Consider the following 18832-nt stretch of genomic DNA (forward strand, 5'->3'; position numbering starts at 1 on the left):
TGCATAGGAAATGAGGTTTCCAGCCAGTTAAGTGAGGTAAGTATTTTACTTGTTATATTTAAGTAAAAAACAATTTCTTAAGTGCCTGCTATTGGATCAGTAAACTGAAGATTTCTGATTACATCTACTGTAAAGATCCATCTGTTTGCAACATGTCTTCTTTTACATTTATTGCTAAAATAACATATAAAATGTGCATCGCAGTATTCTCACTCTAAGTTGGTAAAATGGCCCAGAGTCTAACAATTTTAACTCCTCGTGGGCCTGCAGTTATCTGTTTGACCTTACACTGATGGAATATAAAAACTTTAATTTGGATAAAATTATAGTTTGTACAGATTGTACTTTTATATACGTATTACAACTTTTAAATGTTTCATCAAAATGTTACTTGAACTTAATATTCTAACTTTGAAAATGAAAATTCAGACACAGAACAATTAAATGACCTGTGTTAAAACTATTGTAAATGATATTAATATTTAAGAAAGACTACTACAGCTAAATGTTACTTGCAGAAATGTTTACCTTCTTACTTTTTTCAAAATTAATTAATTAATTAAAAAATTTTTTTGGCTGTGTTGGGTCTTTGTGGCTGCACACGGGATTTCTCTAGTTGTGGTGAGCAGCAGTTACTCTTCATTGTGGTGCACGGGCTTATCATTGCAGTGGCTTCTCTTGTTGCGGAGCACGGGCTCAAGAGGCACGGGCTTCAGTAGTTGGGGCACACGGGCTCTAGAGCGCAGGCTCAGTAGTTATGGCGCACGGGCTTAGTTGCTCCGCGGCATGTGGGATCTTCCTGGGCCAGGGATCGAACCTGTGTCCCCTGCATTGGCAGGGGGATTCTTAACCACTGCACCACCAGGGAAGACCCCCTTCTTACTTTTATAATGACAATTTTTTATCAAAATAAATGATTACAAAATTATTAGAATTTGAGTTATTTTTCCCAATTCCAAATTGAAATTCCAGAATTTGCATATGGTTTGTACTCACCATTGATCTGACCTTTATACCAAAGAATCTCTTGTAGAAAACACTAAAGACAAGCATAGTAACTAGCACTTGATTTTTAGATAACTGTGTATTAAGTGTCTTTTGTAGTTGTTTTTCATTTTTAGATTTTTTTAGTCACCTGGCTATTAAAATTAAGATATGCTTCTACTATAAATCCTATCTTTATTAGAGATTATTTCTGCTATTGTTTTACAAGAATTCCAAATATTTTCTTTGAAGTTTTAATTATGTTTTCTTGATTACTGAAAATTCAGAATTTTTTTTTTTTTTTTTTTCAGTACGCAGGCCTCTCACTGTTGTGGCCTCTCCCATTGCGGAGCACAGGCTCCAGACGTGCAGGCTCAGAGCCATGGCTCATGGGCCCAGCCGCCCCGCGGCATGTGGGATCTTCCCAGACTGGGGCACGGACCCGTGTCCCCTGCATCGGCAGGTGGACTCTCAACCACTGCGCCACCAGGGAAGCCCAAAATTCAGAAATTTTATTGCAGACTTAAAAAATATTTGAATAGTTTTAGTGTTACAAGGTATGATATCAGTCCTGATTTTTCACAAATATTATCTGCCTTAGAGCCCAGATAAAACTGATAATTTGATTTTCATATAATTTCTGGTTCCGTTTTTTAAGTACTTCTATACACTACAATAAAGTACTTTTTAAAATAAATAAAATAACTGAAGAGGAGATAAAGTCATCATCATTTTCAGATGAAGTGATTTTATACATGATAAATCTAAAAAAAACCGTCTAAGCAACTGGGAGAGTTCTGTAAGAGGAGTAAACACAGAAAGCAGCTGTCAGAAAATTTAGTGACAACAAACTTCATATACAAAAGCAACATTAAGCACCTCCTAATAAAGTTAAGAAATATTTTAAAAACTTAAAATTTTAAAAATACTTTAATAAGTGAAAGTTTTCTTTACTGGGAAGACTCAATACTGTATATACCATTTGAATTTCCTGAAAATTATCCCACAAATTACAAGCCCAGTCAAAATATAATTTTTGTCAAAACACAACAAGGAATTTGATACTCAATCTGAATGAAATCAGCAAATTTAGTCAACAAAGGCCCAAAGAAAGTATACCATTTAGGAAGAAACAGACTTAATTAGCAATAAAGTGTATCATTGAGTACCAGTAAGTAGAATAATATGGCATGGCACAAAACTGAGAGATCAATGGGCCAAAATAGAAGGCCCAAATAGATTCAGGACATACGGAAATTTAGTATATAATAAAGATAGCAATTAAATCATAAAAAATACATACTTTAAAAATTACTATAGAGAACTCCAAGGGACAATAAAGCTGGATATCTGCCTCATTTCTTATTTTCAAAAAATTTAAAACATAAACATAAAAGTGTTATTATAAAATAATGTGAAAGTACTAAAAGAAAAAATACATAGTTGTAAAAAGTAATTCTGGAGTCTAGTTACCTCCTAAGAAGGCATAAATCTCAGTCATAAAAGAAAGCTCTGATACATTTATTTCAGCAACATTTCATCTTATATGGGCCTTAAGTCTTAGAAACAGATCGTTCATTCATTCATTCCTTCATTGAATAAGTATGCATGGAGCACACAATATGTTCCAGGTACTTTTCTAAACGTAAGGGTTACAGCAGTGAACAGATTAGACAAAATCTTCTGCCCCATGTAGTTTTTCAATGGGTAGAAAATACATAAACAAATAAGTTAATGAACATATCATGCCAGATGGTAATAAGTGCTATGAGAGAAAATTAAGCACAGAAAAAGTGGTAGTAACAAATATTTGTTGAATAAATGAAGTAGTCAGAGTAGGCAGTATTATCAAGGATATGAAGAAAAATGTATTTCTAATGCTATTGGTGAGAGTATTCATTGGTACAATATTTTGGATAGGAATTTACCCAAACATAATAGGTGCAAACCCTTTGACTCGGTAATTCTACTCTGAGATATTTACCCTACAAATATATTTGTGTGTAACTCATATACATACAAAATATTATTTTTACAACATTATTTGTATTAAGGGTGTGGGAAAGACCTGTAAACAACTTTAATGCTTCTCAGAGGCAATTGGTTAAATAAAATAAAAACATCCATAGAAAGGGCAACTATATACATCTGTTAAAAATAAAGTAGATTTGTTATGATAATCTGGAAAACTCTCCCAGATATAAAGCAAATAACAGAACAGCTTGTACATATTATCTCACTGGTATAAAACAAGGTGGATCCATATGTTTGTGTATATGCCTGAAAACAACATTCTGGAAGGATACACAAAATTACGTCTGGGGAATAGGATGGATGTTTTGAGAATGAAACAGACTCATTTTTGTTCGTGCTGCTTAAGATTTTTATTATGTGCACTGTTATTTTTGTAGAAATAATTAAAAATGTTAAGCATTGAGGCAACATTGTTCATTTTATGCAAAAAGCTGAAATTCCCTCATGACAATATTGTATTAGATTAGTGTTCAAAATAAATATTGAATTTGCCCTATAAGGATGGCCAGAACAAATAAATTATGTCAACAAATCCTCTACGGGTTCTAAATTATATTGGCTGGATGACTATAGCAATCACATTAAAAGCCTAATTAGCAAATTGCTATCTCAAACTGTGATTAAAAAAATAGAAGATGGCAGACTACTTCACAAACTTAGTCCATTTGGGCTTCTCTAATGAACTACCATCAACTACACAGCTTATAAACAACAGAAATTTATTTCTTATAGGTCTGGAGACTGATAAGTCCAAGCCCAGCGGATTGAGTGTCTGGTGAGGATGTGCTTCTCTGTTCAGATATGGCCATCTTCTAGCTATGTCCTCACATGGTAGATGGGGCAAGGGAGCTCTCTGGGGTTATCTCTAACAAAAGCAATCATCCCACTCATGGGGGTTCTACCCTCATGACGTAATCATCTCTCAAAGATTCCACTTCCAAAGACCATCACATTAGGCATTAGGCTCTCACATACAAAATTTTTTTGGCGGGGGTTTGACATAAACTTTCAGTCTATAACAGAAAACAGTATAACCTTTAATTTATACAATAGCTTTAGGACAGTTAAACATATACAACAATTACATGTTGTATATAACATATACAACAACATATACACTAATATGGAACATGATTACATGTCTTAAAATAACTTTTATGTAGTATATGTTTATGAATCTACTACATTATTACTTTTTTTTTTTTTTTTAGAACTTGTCATTCACTCATTACTCACCAATCAGGAGCTACTATGATTCTCATGTACCCCAAATTTTACAGGTTTACTGTTTGGTAGATTCTCACCATAAGGCTGTATTCACACAGCTATTACCAATTCTTGTTCCAGTATATAACTGTTGTGTAGTGAGAAAGCAATTCCACTAAAATGACAGTGGTTCACTATATACTGTAATGTACATAGACACACAAAACAAATGCCTAAAACTGCCTAAGCAAAATGGATTATTTTTCTAGAACTCAACTACAAGCTGATTAATAATGAGAATTTCAGTGACTTAGCATCAAATCAAGTTGACACTCCTCTACATTGATGTGGCACTATAGCAGTTTATTTCACTGGAGGTAGTAATAAAGACTATACAACCAAAAAAAAAAAAAAGCTGTATGACAAAGCATCAACTATTTTTCACCTAGAGCCTAAATGATTTCTATTAAAGCAACATAAATTTCATCTGTGTTCTCCTTATTTACTCAGGAGACCTTATGAGTAGCAATTACTTAAAATTTTGAGTATTGTTAAAGACAGAAGATTATCTCATAATTTGCAGATGCCCATAAAGAATCTTAGGTTAAAGAAAAGGTAAAGAGGGACTTCCCTCGTGGTCCAGTGGGTAAGACTCCATGCTCCCAGTGCAGGGGGCCCGGGGTTCAATCCTTGGTCAGGGAACTAGATCCCGTATGCCTCAACTAAGACCCAGAGCAGCCAAAATAAATAAATAATTTTTTTAAAGGTAAAGAATATGTAAGGGATTTTAACATCTTATGAATGAATCTCATTGAAAGGTATTTTTTTTCATATGAAATTTTTACCTAGACTGATCTATTATTTCTGTGGAAATTGCTCAACAAGCATATGAAAAATGATCATTGCCGTGAAATGAAATATTCCTACTTGATAAAAAGCAAAACAATAGTATTATGTGCATTCACCATAGGAAATTCTAAATAATTAAAACGCAGAGAGATACAAACAATAGACACATCTGCCAGGAAACCTGTCACACAAAGTAAATTATGCCTCATATAAAAACTGCTGAACTATCTTTTGCTTAATTCTTCCCACTTACACATAATTTTAAAAATGTATTTCTCACTGTGATATATAAACCCTAGAAGGCTATGCACGACTTGCTGTAGTTGACAATTTTCAGGTGCTACTCTTTGCCCAGAACCATCCCCTTTTCTCAGATCTGTAAATATGTTTCCTTTACTTATTTATATATGTGTATGTTTGCAGTTTATATACTTAAAATCTCTCAATAGTAGTCTAAAAAAATCTTGCTTAAAATCATGTACAGATAACATGGTACAATCAGATATGCAGATTAGGAGGGCCCACCCTCTTCAGCATGATGTGTGCTGGGGCCACAAGACCCCAGGAGAGAGCAAAAGCTGAACCTGGGAAAGGTAATTCCAGAAACTGCCCACAGCGTAGATACCTGGGAAGTGCCAGGCAGAATGGCCTAGTGTGTCAATCTCAAGCAACGTTTAGGTGGATGTGACAGGCTGGGGTGGATGGGAATATAATGTGAAAAGGTGGAGTCAGATTCTAGCAATCTTTGCTTTTATAGCAGGTCTCCCACCTCTTACCCAAAGTTCAGGAGGCAGTAACCCACTCCTCCAAAGGAGGGGACTTTTCAGCACTCAGGAGCGCTTGAGGATACCAGAAAAGTCTAGTGCAGTGCAAACAAGAATGTCAGTGTTGACTGCAAAGTGAAATGGTTATCCATATAGTTGAAAAGACTTCCAGGTGAGGCTTAAGGCTTTGTCCCACACTTCTATCTCTTCAGCTGGACAAGACCAATCTGGAAAGATAGGAATTGCTACAACTCTGGGGCTCCACGGGGCCCAGAACACACACACCATGTCAAACACCACATCTAGCTATGATCCCAAGTCCTATCAAACCGTGGGGCAGAGAGAGCTCATATACCTCCTGCTCTGAGCAGGGTGGAATCTGAATCGAGGTTAGGCCCACCGATTGATACTTCCTTGGGAAGCTGGGAAAGGCAAGGACCTCAATGCTCAAAATTAAAATCCAAGACCTTGGTCTAGCATTCGGGGCCTGGTCAAATATAGCTTCAATTCATCTTTTCAAAATTATCTTCTAGGGCTTCCCTGGTGGCGCAGTGGTTGAAAGTCCGCCTGCCGATGCAGGGGACACGGGTTCATGCCCCGGTCCAGGAAGATCCCACATGCCGCGGAGAGGCTAGGCCCGTGAGCCATGGCCGCTGAGCCTGTGCGTCTGGAGCCTGTGCTCCGCAATGGGAGAGGCCACAACAGTGAGAGGCCTGCGTACCACACACAAAAACGTTTTCTTCTACTATTCAATTTTTCTCACCTTACAATCTAACCAGATAAAGAAGGTATGCCACAAAGTTTACATCTTACTATATCCTGTGCTTTTTTTCTTATATCTCTCCATGTCTGAAATGTCTTCCCACACCTCCCCATCCTCCTAACCATGTGTTCAAAACAAATCTATCCCTGCTCAAAATTATCCACTGTTCTCCTTACCACCTGCGCTGAGCACCACTTTAGGAAATAGCCTTTTTTATGCACTATGACACATCACTTCCTGCCTGGTATAATTTTTTTTAAATCAATTTACATTTCTTGTCACCCTTTTAAGTCTGTACCATTTTGAGGAAAGATCCCATGATTATCTGTATATTCCCCATGGTGCTTCACATACACCTTCACAAAAATATGACTTTTAACAAATGTTTATTAAGTCAATATTTTCAACCTTACCCTGTTAAGAAACTAGTCACGTTAAACCAGTCTGATACAGACAACACAGGCAATTCTTTTCTGACCATCACAATTATGGAATGCACTATTGCTTTAATAATATGGAACACCAGAAGGAAAAACATATGAACTCCCTTTTCTTAAGAAGACTCAAATTAATCCTGCTAACATTTTCAATTTATTTGAATGCTTAGCTGGAAAAGTAACCAAACTACTAATACAAGATTTTAATTCAGCCCTGTCTCAGCCCTTTTCTGTTATGCAGCATTAATGTTTCCATTGCCAAAAACTAAAAGTGACTGGTCATTAAGTAATTGAGTAGTGGCTATAATAGGGCACTTGAGTTTAGAAGCCATGTCTGAGCAAATCAATATTCACCAAAAGCACCAGGACAAGTGCACTTATCTGGAGTCATTGTACAGTAAACAAATCCTCATGTTTTGGGAATTCCACCGAAAACAGAGTATTCCTTCAAGATGCAGACAATGTTACTAATCCTCAGAGATCAGTTGAAAGGACATTGTAAAGGGTAGTAAATTCTAGATTTTTTTTACTGCCTTTTTTTTTTACATCTATTTGCCACAGTTTCACGCATTTTGACTTTCCTCCCAGTGTATATTTCTCTCCATGGAGAACAGATCCTCCTAAGCCTTTCAAAATGATTAAATTCTTGATACTGAAAGCTCAGCAGTCTTGAGCAGTTCTGCAACACAAACCATAGCATATGGGTCAAGATTGAAAGTGCCGCAGTGAGGCATCAGAATTCTAGAAAGATATTATTTGGCATGGAGGAATGCTATAAAGTGAGGATCATTGTGAATGATGAGTTAGTAACATCCCTTTTCAATTGTCCATTTTATTCTCTCAGGTGTGTTTTGTTCCCTTTGGAAATAAGGGATGCTTTGGCAAGTTAAACAATAAGAACTCTGATTTTACAGTGGGTAATAAATCAAAATTTATACTGTTAATACCCAGATTTAGCAGCTAGGATGGTAATGGGAATTGCCTTTGCTGCCTTGGAACCCTATTTAAATGACAATTTATAAGGTCATTTGGGGTATATAAATGCCAGGAGGTTATACACATTGACTAAACAGCATCAGTCTGACCCATAGAAAGACTGCTTTGGTCTTATGAGGATTGAAACCATCTGAACATCTTTAAAATGTAACAGACCAATTCCCAGCTTCATATAATCTCTAGGCAATCCCTAGTAAACACAACATGAAAAAGAACAGGATATAGATGTTTTATGAATGTATTATTCAGCAGCACCCTTAATAAGAGTTTTATTTAAGAATGAACACATTCATCACTTCAGGGTGGAAAGGGGTCTGACTTTTTCCCAACTAATTTCAGCTGGAAATGTTTAACCTTTTTTTAGAAATAAGAGAAGAAGGATAATTTCAAAAAGGAAACTCTCATTACATCATCGAACACAATTACTGCATTTACCAGTGAGCAGGGTTGACTGCTACCCAAAGAATATTCTGTCACTGGTAAACAAAAAATGTTCCAATTCAGGAACTAAACTTACTGTTCTACAGAAACCATACACACTGAAGGAAGTTTACATACCTCTGGTCTCTTGATTATTTACTTCAAAATTATTTAATCTGCCCATACCCGTTTGCTTTCTCTATCCTGTATAAAGACATAAGAGTTTCTGCTATTACAGATACCACCGAGAAGAAAATAATTGTATTGCACTAGGAATTTTACTGTAGAAGGTGCAGGAAGAGAGTGATTGCGATAAAGAATAGAAATACGTTTTTCAAGTAATGTTCAAATAGGCAAGTGCAGAAATGGGGCAGTGGCTATAAAGGGATATGAAATCAAGAGAGGTTTGAAGACATAGGAAATTACATGATGATGTGAAATCCACCCGAGAAAGAAAATTTGATGATGCAGAAAACAGGTGAGAGTTTTTGGAGCAATATCCTTGACTATGCAGTATAGCTTAGGCTCTGGAGCACAAGTGGGGAGGCTGGCCTTAGATTAGGTGTGGAAAGACAACATGTCCATAATGGTAGGAAGAAGAAAAAAATATAACATAAAGATAGGTAGATAAAGTGGTGGCAACCTGTGGAGGTCTTGAAGGTCATCAGATGAAACAGGGAATGGAAAAAGGAAGGTTTTGAAATTTGAGAGGAAGAAGGGTGTGGGAGACCGCCTCTAAGGTATCTGCCAAAGATCTCTGCTTCCTGTTATCCATGTGTTTGTGGAATCCCGTTCTTTTAAATGTGAGCTGGGCCTAGTTAGTGCTAACGAAGAGAACATGGCAAAAGTGAAAGGGGGTCACTTCTGAAATTAGGGTCTGAAAAGACTAATTTTAATCACTCTCTCTCAGCCCGCACTCTGGGAGAAACAAGCTGCCCTGTTTTGAGCTGCCTTTGAAGGGTCCACATGGCAAGGCACTGATACCTCTCACCAACAGCCAGCAAGGACCTGGACCTACTAACAATTGTGTGAGTGAGCTTAGATATAGATCCTTCCCTGTTGAAACCTCAGGAGATTGAAGCTGTCACCAACACCTTGCATACAGCTTTGTGAAGGACTTCTAGCCAGAGGCATCCAGCTAAAGGACACCCAGATTTCTGACCATCAGAGCTTATGTTATCATTAATGTTTGTTGCTTTAAACAGTTTTAGAATGAGATTAGTTACGGGTTGCATTAGTAATGGCAAGGCATATATTTTGACCATGGAATTTCATGGCTGGGATATGGTGAAAGACAAGATCATTAAAGGAGAGGACGCCAAGGAACTGAGAGACCAGGATAGGATAGGGGAATATTAAGATCAGTAAGACATAACAGAAATAGAATTAGATATACAAAGAGTGAGTTAAGAATCATAATCTTCAAGAAATTGGAGAGTGCCCCAGGTGTTGGCAGATAACTGCAGTAATAATGGGTAGAGAGTGATTTGATCTGATGATGCAAGAATAAAAACTACATTTTCCAGGAATCTGTATGATATTCATCACCCAAAAGATGTGATGAAAAATTTTACTGAATATATTAGCAATTATTCAAAAATATCACTGGATCATTTAGAACAAACATATTAAGGAGTTGTAAATCTATCCCATTCCCTCCAGTTAGCACTTCATACCTCCCCCTTTAGAAGACTTACCACACAGCTGGGTGGTTATTGTGTTGTTTATGCCCTCTCACTAGACTCTAAATATTAATATTGCAAAGGCTATGTGTGTTACATTCCAGCTGCACTTCCATACTAGCCAGTGCTTGTGAAGCACTCACATTTGATGCTTCATAAATGTTGTTGAATAAGGAAAAAGAAAGCTCGCTTTGTTGTGTAAATCATTTTAAAGGCATACACCATGAGAGCTATGTCAGGCACTATTCTAAGACTGCTAAATATAATAATTCATTTAATCCTCACAATCCCACTTTGAGATTAGTATCACTATTATTCCCATTATTCTATGCTACATAATTCAAAAAGATATATGCACCCCAATGTTCATAGCAGCACTATTCACAATAGCCAAGACATGAAAACAACATAACTGTCCATCGACAGATGAATGGATAAAGAAGATGTGGTACATATATACAATGGAATACTACTCAGCCATGAAAAAGAAAGAAATAAAATGCATTTGCAGTAACATGGGTGGATCTAGAGATTACCATACTAAGTGAAGTAAGTCAGACCTAGAAAGATAAATACCATATGATATCACTTATGTGGAATCTAAAAAAAATGATGCAGATGAACTAATTTACAAAACAGAAATAGACTCACAGACATAGAAAACAAGCTTATGGTTACCAAAGGGGATAGTGGGGAGGGGGGAGATAAATTAGGAATTTAGGATAAAAAGAGACACACTACTATATATAAAACAGATAACCAACAAGTTCCTACTGTATAGCACAGGGAACTATACTCAATCTTATAATAACCTAAAATGGAAGAGGATATAAAAAAGAACACACACACACACACACACACACACACACACACACATATATAACTAAATCACTTTGCTGTACACCTGAAACTAACACAACATTGTTAATCAACTATATTTCAATAAAATTATTTTTTAAAAAAAGAAAGAATGAGGTGGAAATGCCTGTCCAACATTACATAGTAAGGAACTGGGAGAACCAGGATTCAAATCCAAGCAGACTGTACTCATTTTACACAACCATTTACTAAGGTAAAAACACATGACAGTGAAAAAGACTTCTTGGACATGGTCCCACACATAATTTTAAGTCCATTAGAAAACAAAGATGTTATTAATAGTAAGAGAAAAGAGATAGTAGAAACATTTCATTGATTTCAGTGCTTTAACTTCCAATGATAAAGATTTACATAGTGATGCATGAAGAGGTGAAACAATGAATAAAAATATCAACAATTCAGGCATCATCAGGCACTGGAAAGTGAGTCAGCAAGTTTTAAGCAACCTCTGATAATCTTTCTAAAACTGATCATTTAAACTAGATGGGGAACATAAGCGAACGGGACATGACAAATGATACTTGACTATCCTTGAACAGAATTCTGAGTTAGATGAGGTTAAGATGAAATAAAACTGGTTCCATTTATTATCAAATAAAAAGACTATCAACCTAAATTATTATTTATATTAGATTATTTCAGCAAAATGAATTAAGTTTTTTAATATTATTTTAAAATGCAACATTTTATTCATCCTTTGAAAATGCCAGATATGACTTTGAATAGAAAATCTGCAACTCATCTGAAAGAAGCAATATAAATTCAAGTTCTTTTTATATCCTATAAATAGCATGTAATTGTCTTTTTCTCCCATTCTCACTTTATCAACCAAGATCTCTTGGAGACTTAAAATTGTTTAATAATATGAAAATGGGATGGGTTTGATTATACAAACTTCTCTCCCTCTTCTTCCGGGATTCCAAGAGGAATATGAGAAACAAAGTTATTAGTGAGGGTGGTGTCTATAAGATGTCAATAAAATTGCACCATAGCCTACTATTCTACAAGATCTTCATTTCAGATATTATTAGAGGAAAATTGTATAAGAGAGAGTTGTTTGAAAACACTTAACATTGCTGGTGAACATACACAAGGAAGAAGGTGAAAAATGTAAACTGATCTTCAGAATCCCGAGTACTTTGCATGAAAAATATCCAGTTATGCCATTATTAAGCTGCTTTACTACACAGAACTAAAATGAGTAATAATTGCATTTAAATGTATGGGTAAAGAACTGAGCTATCAGCAGTAAATTATAGAAGTAAAGTAGTATGCTTCTGGAGTATTATTAGAATTCTAGATTATTTGGGGAAAGTACAACCAATGCCTTACTCAAAGAATGCATCAATAATAGAGCAAATACATTGTTAATCGGCTATACTCAAATATAAAATAAAAAGTTTAAAAAAATAAAAAATAGAGCAAATATTAAAAAGTGGTGATGAAAGAAGAATTTTTACAATACAGTCCTAAAATAAGAAATAACTATACTATTATGTGTGGCAGTTGAAAAATATTTTAATAATGATTTTAATAAAGATGACATATTTCAATTCGGGTACACAGTATTTAAGCCTCGACATTGATAACATTTTCTGTTTCGAATGTGTGCTTAAAAAGTTGTGTTATGATACCCCACTGTAGTTTTGATTTGCATTTCTCTTATGATTAGTGACATTGAGCATCCCTTCATGTGTTTGTTGGCAATCTGTATATCTTCTTTGGAGAAATAGGGTGGGAGGGAGATGCAAGAGGGAGGGGATATGGGGATATATGTATACATATATCTGATTCAATTTGTTATACAGCAGAAACTAACACAACATTGTAAAGCAATTATATTTCAATAAAGATGTTAAAAAAAAAAGGTTGTGTTTACCCAACTGGTAACTTGGAATATTTTGGTGTATTCCACAGCAGCCTAACATAACACATAAGCATTTCCCCTTGCTATTTTTGTCCAAAAGAGACAAAGATAAATAATATGATGATGTGGATGATAGAAGCAAGGTTTCTTGCACAAGTATGTGTGTGTGTGTGTATATGTGTGTATTCTACTCAAATTGATGTTAATATATGTGGATATATACACATACTTGTTATAAAAGCTCTCATATATGCACATGGCTATAAATAAATGACTCAATTAGAAGCATTAGGTAAAAAGATGGAAAAATTGGAGGATACATACAGGAAGTAAGAACAGGTTTGAAGATACATTACCAACACAAAAAGATGAGAAGTTATACAATTGTATCTAGTCTGAAAATGAGAGCATTATAGTACTAAAACAATAATGAAATTTTGGAATCATCTTGTCTAGTCGTTCACAACTGCAAACAGATCTTAGTGAATTTTTTTTCTATGTACAACAGCTTACGCCCTACCCCAAACCTATCAAATCAGGATTCCCAGGGTGGGGGTGAGAGGGTTAAGATGTGCAGTTTTGGTTTTTTTTTTTTTTTTTTTTTTTTGCGGTTCGCGGGCCTCTCACTGCTGTGACCTCTCCCGTTGCGGAGCACAGGCTCCGGACGCGCAGGCTCAGCGGCCATGGCTCACGGGCCCAGCCGCTCCGCGGCATGTGGGATCTTCCCGGACCGGGGCACGAACCTGTGTCCCCTGCATCGGCAGGCGGACTCTCAACCACTACGCCACCAGGGAAGCCCAAGATGTGCAGTTTTGATAAAGGATCTGATGGGATGCAACTTCCTGATTAAATGCCTAGGAATTAGAATTTACTTTAAGTATTGCAAAAAAAAGTTTATTTAATAAAAAACAGAAAAAAATCAAAATTATTTCATTGCTTGAAAGAATATTGTAATTTAAATGTTCCTATTTTACTAGATCACTATAATGCTGCATATTAATAATATTCATATTCAATTGAGAAAACTCACAAGCAACTCAGAAAATGTCAAGGTAATATGTAACATCTCCATTGTTATAAAAAGTCTATTAAAAGGAATATAAGTGATGGATCGGAATGGAAGTGTTGTATAGTCAGTTTTCTTCATATAGCAGGACCTAAAAGTAGGCTCTTCTTTGGCTTAGTATTTATCATTACAATCCCAGACTGGATGCAGTAGTTATTCTACAACTTGACCAATTTTTAAAACATTGTGAACCTCTACTTTTCTCCAAAATTAAATTCTGGTATCCCTGGCAAGATGACAATTATTCTGTTGCTCCTTTTCTGTCTTATTGCTGTTACCCCAATGCATAGTGGTCAAGGCTAATGGCTCTGAGGTCTGGCAAATCAGACATCATCTGCCAATCCATCGACTCCATGAACACCTTGACCTTTGGTCGTGTTCTTCTAGATGGGAAAGTACCCATGCACTCAGTACTCATTCCTCCAAAAACATATAGAACGGACACTCACTCAAGGATTGCAGTCTAATCATACACCCAGATTTCACTATTTGTTTCCAAAATGAATCATCAGCAAGAGACGTATTGTGAATGACACCTATTCTATCATGTATGGCTTTTAGCCATGTAGCCCCATTTTGCACCCAATACTATACACCTTAACAGCTGTCTTCTGGCCCACTACCTGACCCCAATCTTTGCTGAAGACTCTAAAATACAAGTAAGGTGAAAGAAAAGACTGACAGTATCCTTTTATCTTTGGGTGAATACAAACTGACCTAAAAATTGTGTTCATGAAGTACATTATTTTTATCACATCATTTTCTCTATTTTATAACAGTGGAGAAATAATGGAAGTTTGTGAGAAAAAGGCATTCAGACATTTGTACTACCAAAGCTGACCATGTTTGTTTTTCAGGTTGGTGGGCTAGAAATACATTCCCCAAAATAAACCATAGCTCTCACACCTGGTGACTACTACATTCTATAAAGAAAGGAAAAAGTATTGTTTGACAACCTAATTTTTGTAACATTATACTTTCCTATTAACTATGTAGTTGGACTCCATCAACACTAATCCCAATAGTATTTCTTCAAGTCTACACAAAATCCATTATAGCGGGGTTCCCTGGTGGTGCAGTGGGTAAGAATCTGCCTGCCAATGCAGGGGATGCGGGTTCAATCCCTGGTCCAGGAAGGTCCCACATGCAGCAGAGCAACTAAGCCTGTGCGCCACAACTACTGAGCCTGTGCTCCAGAGCCGGCGAGCCACAACTACTGAGTGCATGAACCACAACTACTGAAGCCCATGCTCCTAGAGCCCATGCTCTGCAACAAGAGAAGCCACTGTAATGAGAAGCCCGCGCACCACAATGAAGAGTAGCCCCCTGCTTGCTGCAACTAGAGAAAGCCCGCGTGCAGCAACAAAGACCCAACACAGCCAAAAACAAAAAAATCCATTATACTCTTTTCCTTTAACATGAAAAGAGCCCTTAGTTGAGTCACAAGCTCTTTTTCGTCAAATGTCAAGAACAAAATCACATTCTGCACACTACCAATTGTGGTCAACTTAAATGCGAAATATCTAACTAGGAGAAACGTGATAGTTACATAAATATGCTCTCTTATTAACCAGAACATTCTACTTTCTCTCTGAACAAAATGCTTGTCATTTTATTTATTGGCAACTATATTTACAATCTTCTTGAAAATAGTATAATTTGTGACTGTGTTTACACAGAGTGAATCTTTGAAAGGTAGCTTAGGTCTAAAACAGGAAAGCAATATTTTGTACTTGTTCTAGATGACAAGTTAATGGGTTTACCAGAAAACTCCCTGTGCTTTCTATTATGCAAAGTTTTTATAACTCATAAGGTGGTTTCTTAAAACAATATTTTGTACAGTGTTCTCAGGACTTAGAACAAGTAGACTGCAAGCTAACAAAACCTAATAGTCAAAAATGTATTATTTTATATACTACCTGACATTTTCCTTTTTGGCTGTTTGTGCAAAAATAACACCAAAAGTTTCACACTGCATTTGAATCCCCTGGCAAAAAGACTCACATCTTTACATGCAAAGGACTCTCTTCTTTATTTTCACTATAACTGTTATTCTGAGTTGTAGTGGTTTTTTTTTTTTCCAGAGTTGTAGTATTTACAATACCATTGTCATCAGTTCTTTTATGGCTCAATGATTCCTTCCGAGAAATTCTGACATTATTGTGCAATCACGGCTGTGGTGTTAGTACAATAGTACAAAAAAACAATAAAGGTACAGTTATTAAAACAGTATGCAATGGGCAAAGAGTCCAGCATATAGACTAATGGAACAGAATAGAGTGCCCAGAGAACAATCCATACATATATGGTAAACTCATCTTTGACAATGGTGCCAAGAATACACAAAGGACAGTCTTTTCAACAAAAAATCCTGGGAAAACTGGATATCTACACTCAGAAGTATGCAAGTGGACACTTTTCTTATATCAGACACAAAAATCAACTCAGAATGGATTAAAGATTTATACATAAGATGTGAAGCTATAAAAATCTTCAAAGAAAACAGAGAGGAAAAGCTTCATGACACTGAATGTGGCAGTAATTTTTCTGGATATGATACTAAAAGCACAAGCAACAAAAGCAAAAGAATAGACAAGTGGGACTCCTACAAAATAAAATGTTTCTGCACAGCAAAAAAAATTGGTCTACAGAATAAAAGGGCAATCTACAGTACAGGAGAAAGTATTTGCAAATAATACATTTTATAACAGATTACTATCCAAAATACATAAAGAACTCCTACAATTCAACAGAAAAAAAGAAAAAAGAAATCAAATAGCCTTATTTAAAAATGGATAAAAAACTTGAATAGCAATTTCTCCAAAGACATAAAACTGTCCAACACATATATGAAAAGATGGTCAAGATCACTAATCATCAAGGAAATGCAAATCAAAACCATGAGATATTACCTCACATCTGTTAGGATGACTACTACTAAAAAAAAAAAAAAAGTAAAAAAGGGAATTCCCTGGTGGTCGAGTGGTTAGGACTTGGCACTTTCACTGCCAGGGTCCAGGTTCAATCCCTGGTTGGGGAACTAAGATCCCGCAAACCATGCAGTGCAGGAAAAAAAAAAAAGAAAGAAAGGTAAGTGTTGGTGAGGATGTGGAGAAATTGGAACCCTTGTGCACTGTTGGTGGGAATGTAAACTGCTGCAGCCGCTAAGGAAAACACTAGGGAGATCCTCAAAAAATTAAAAATAGAGTGACCATATGACCCAGCAATCCCACTTCTGGGTATATACCTAAAAGAACTGAGATATATACACAGGATAACAGCAAACTAGAAGCATCAAAAATCTGATAAAGACTTAAAATAATTTGGCATTTTAAAATATTTTACTGAAATTTTTATCTTGAGGAAATCACAACTCAGACTTCCTTACACTTATTTTACAGTTAGTACTGTTTTTTGCATGAAATTAGATATAAGACTATCCTGTCTTCAAATGGACTTGGGGCTCAGTCCAGCTCTACCCTCCTCAGTGTCATTGCCACCCAGATACTCTCTAATGAGATTCTAAAGGGAAGATACAAAGTCAATGAAATAGTAGATAAAAAGACTTTTTCTATTTTTTTCCTAAGAAGTTGTTTGGTGCATTTTTTAATTTAGAGTCATTACTTTCACTCAATTTTGGTATTTCAATAATCAAAAGGAAAACCCTGGAAACTGGCCTCTCTTTATTACCAGAAAGAGAAATGTGTATTGTGAATCTTTAGTAATGAGACTTAACAAAACCCAGTAAGTTTTGTATGCAAAACTGGATCATCACTGGGTCCTTCCCAAGGGTAACTTGGTATGCTATCCATGAGAACATAATTAAAATACATTTGAAATTCCTCTTTTAATTTTCTAGTGGTTTCACTCATTCTGAAAGTAAATACAACATTTTAAAATAGCCAAACCATTTGGAAACAAACCTCAAGAGTAAGCACGACATTAACCCTCCGGGATAAACATCAAAGTATGCTTATGATGTACTAAGAGTAATTTTCTTGTGTGGCACATGTTTTGGCTCAAAAGACAATTTTTAAACAGAAGTTAATATAGATAATAATGATGATGAAAGAGAGAGAGAAGGAGAGGAAGGGAAGGAGGGAGCCAATGGTTTGTCACCACCATCAACAACACTGAAGAAAGTATATTGCCTCCAAATGTTAATTATTCTGGAAATGTAAATACTAGCATGTTTACTTTTTATAAACTACTACTAATACTGTATAATCAGATTTTCTTCTGTTTTCCAGACTTAAGTACCTATGACTTTCCACCGAATTAACACACACGCAAGGAGAAGGGAATCTGGTCCTTAGCAATTGAGGGTTTTTTATCTATAAACCCAAATGACCTGGCACCCACCTACAAAGATGTGTTTATTTCTAGCCTTGAACCACAGACTTAATCATGATTCACAGTTTACTAAGAAATAAGGATACAATATCTTCTCATCTAATTAATGCTTACTTTCAGGAGATTTTTATCAAAATATTATTTTTACTTGCAAAACAAAGACAAACACAAAAAGGACGACCAATTTCTGTATCATTAGTCAAGTGATAGCAGGTGCTACTGCTTAGTATCTCAAATAATTAAAGCAATAAGTATAATAACGGAAGAATCAGCGAAGAGTAAAAACTTTACTCTCACCATTTTCCGTGAATCCCTTAAACAACTTAGCAGTTGGGCTATGTATACTGTCGCTTAGGGATTTAAAATAATATTAATTGACCTAGAAATGTATTTAAATGGTAAATTAGTGTGTCCTCCGGCAAAAGGCACACTGTGTAATTGCTACAAGTAAAATAAATAAGTATAAAGTGAAATGTGACATTAGAAAATAAAACACTAAGGAAAAATGAATTCTAATAACAAGTAATTTATT

Source organism: Mesoplodon mirus, assembly GCF_964341445.2.
Source record: "Mesoplodon mirus genome assembly, chromosome: 5".
Classification (NCBI taxonomy): Eukaryota; Metazoa; Chordata; class Mammalia; order Artiodactyla; family Ziphiidae; genus Mesoplodon; species Mesoplodon mirus.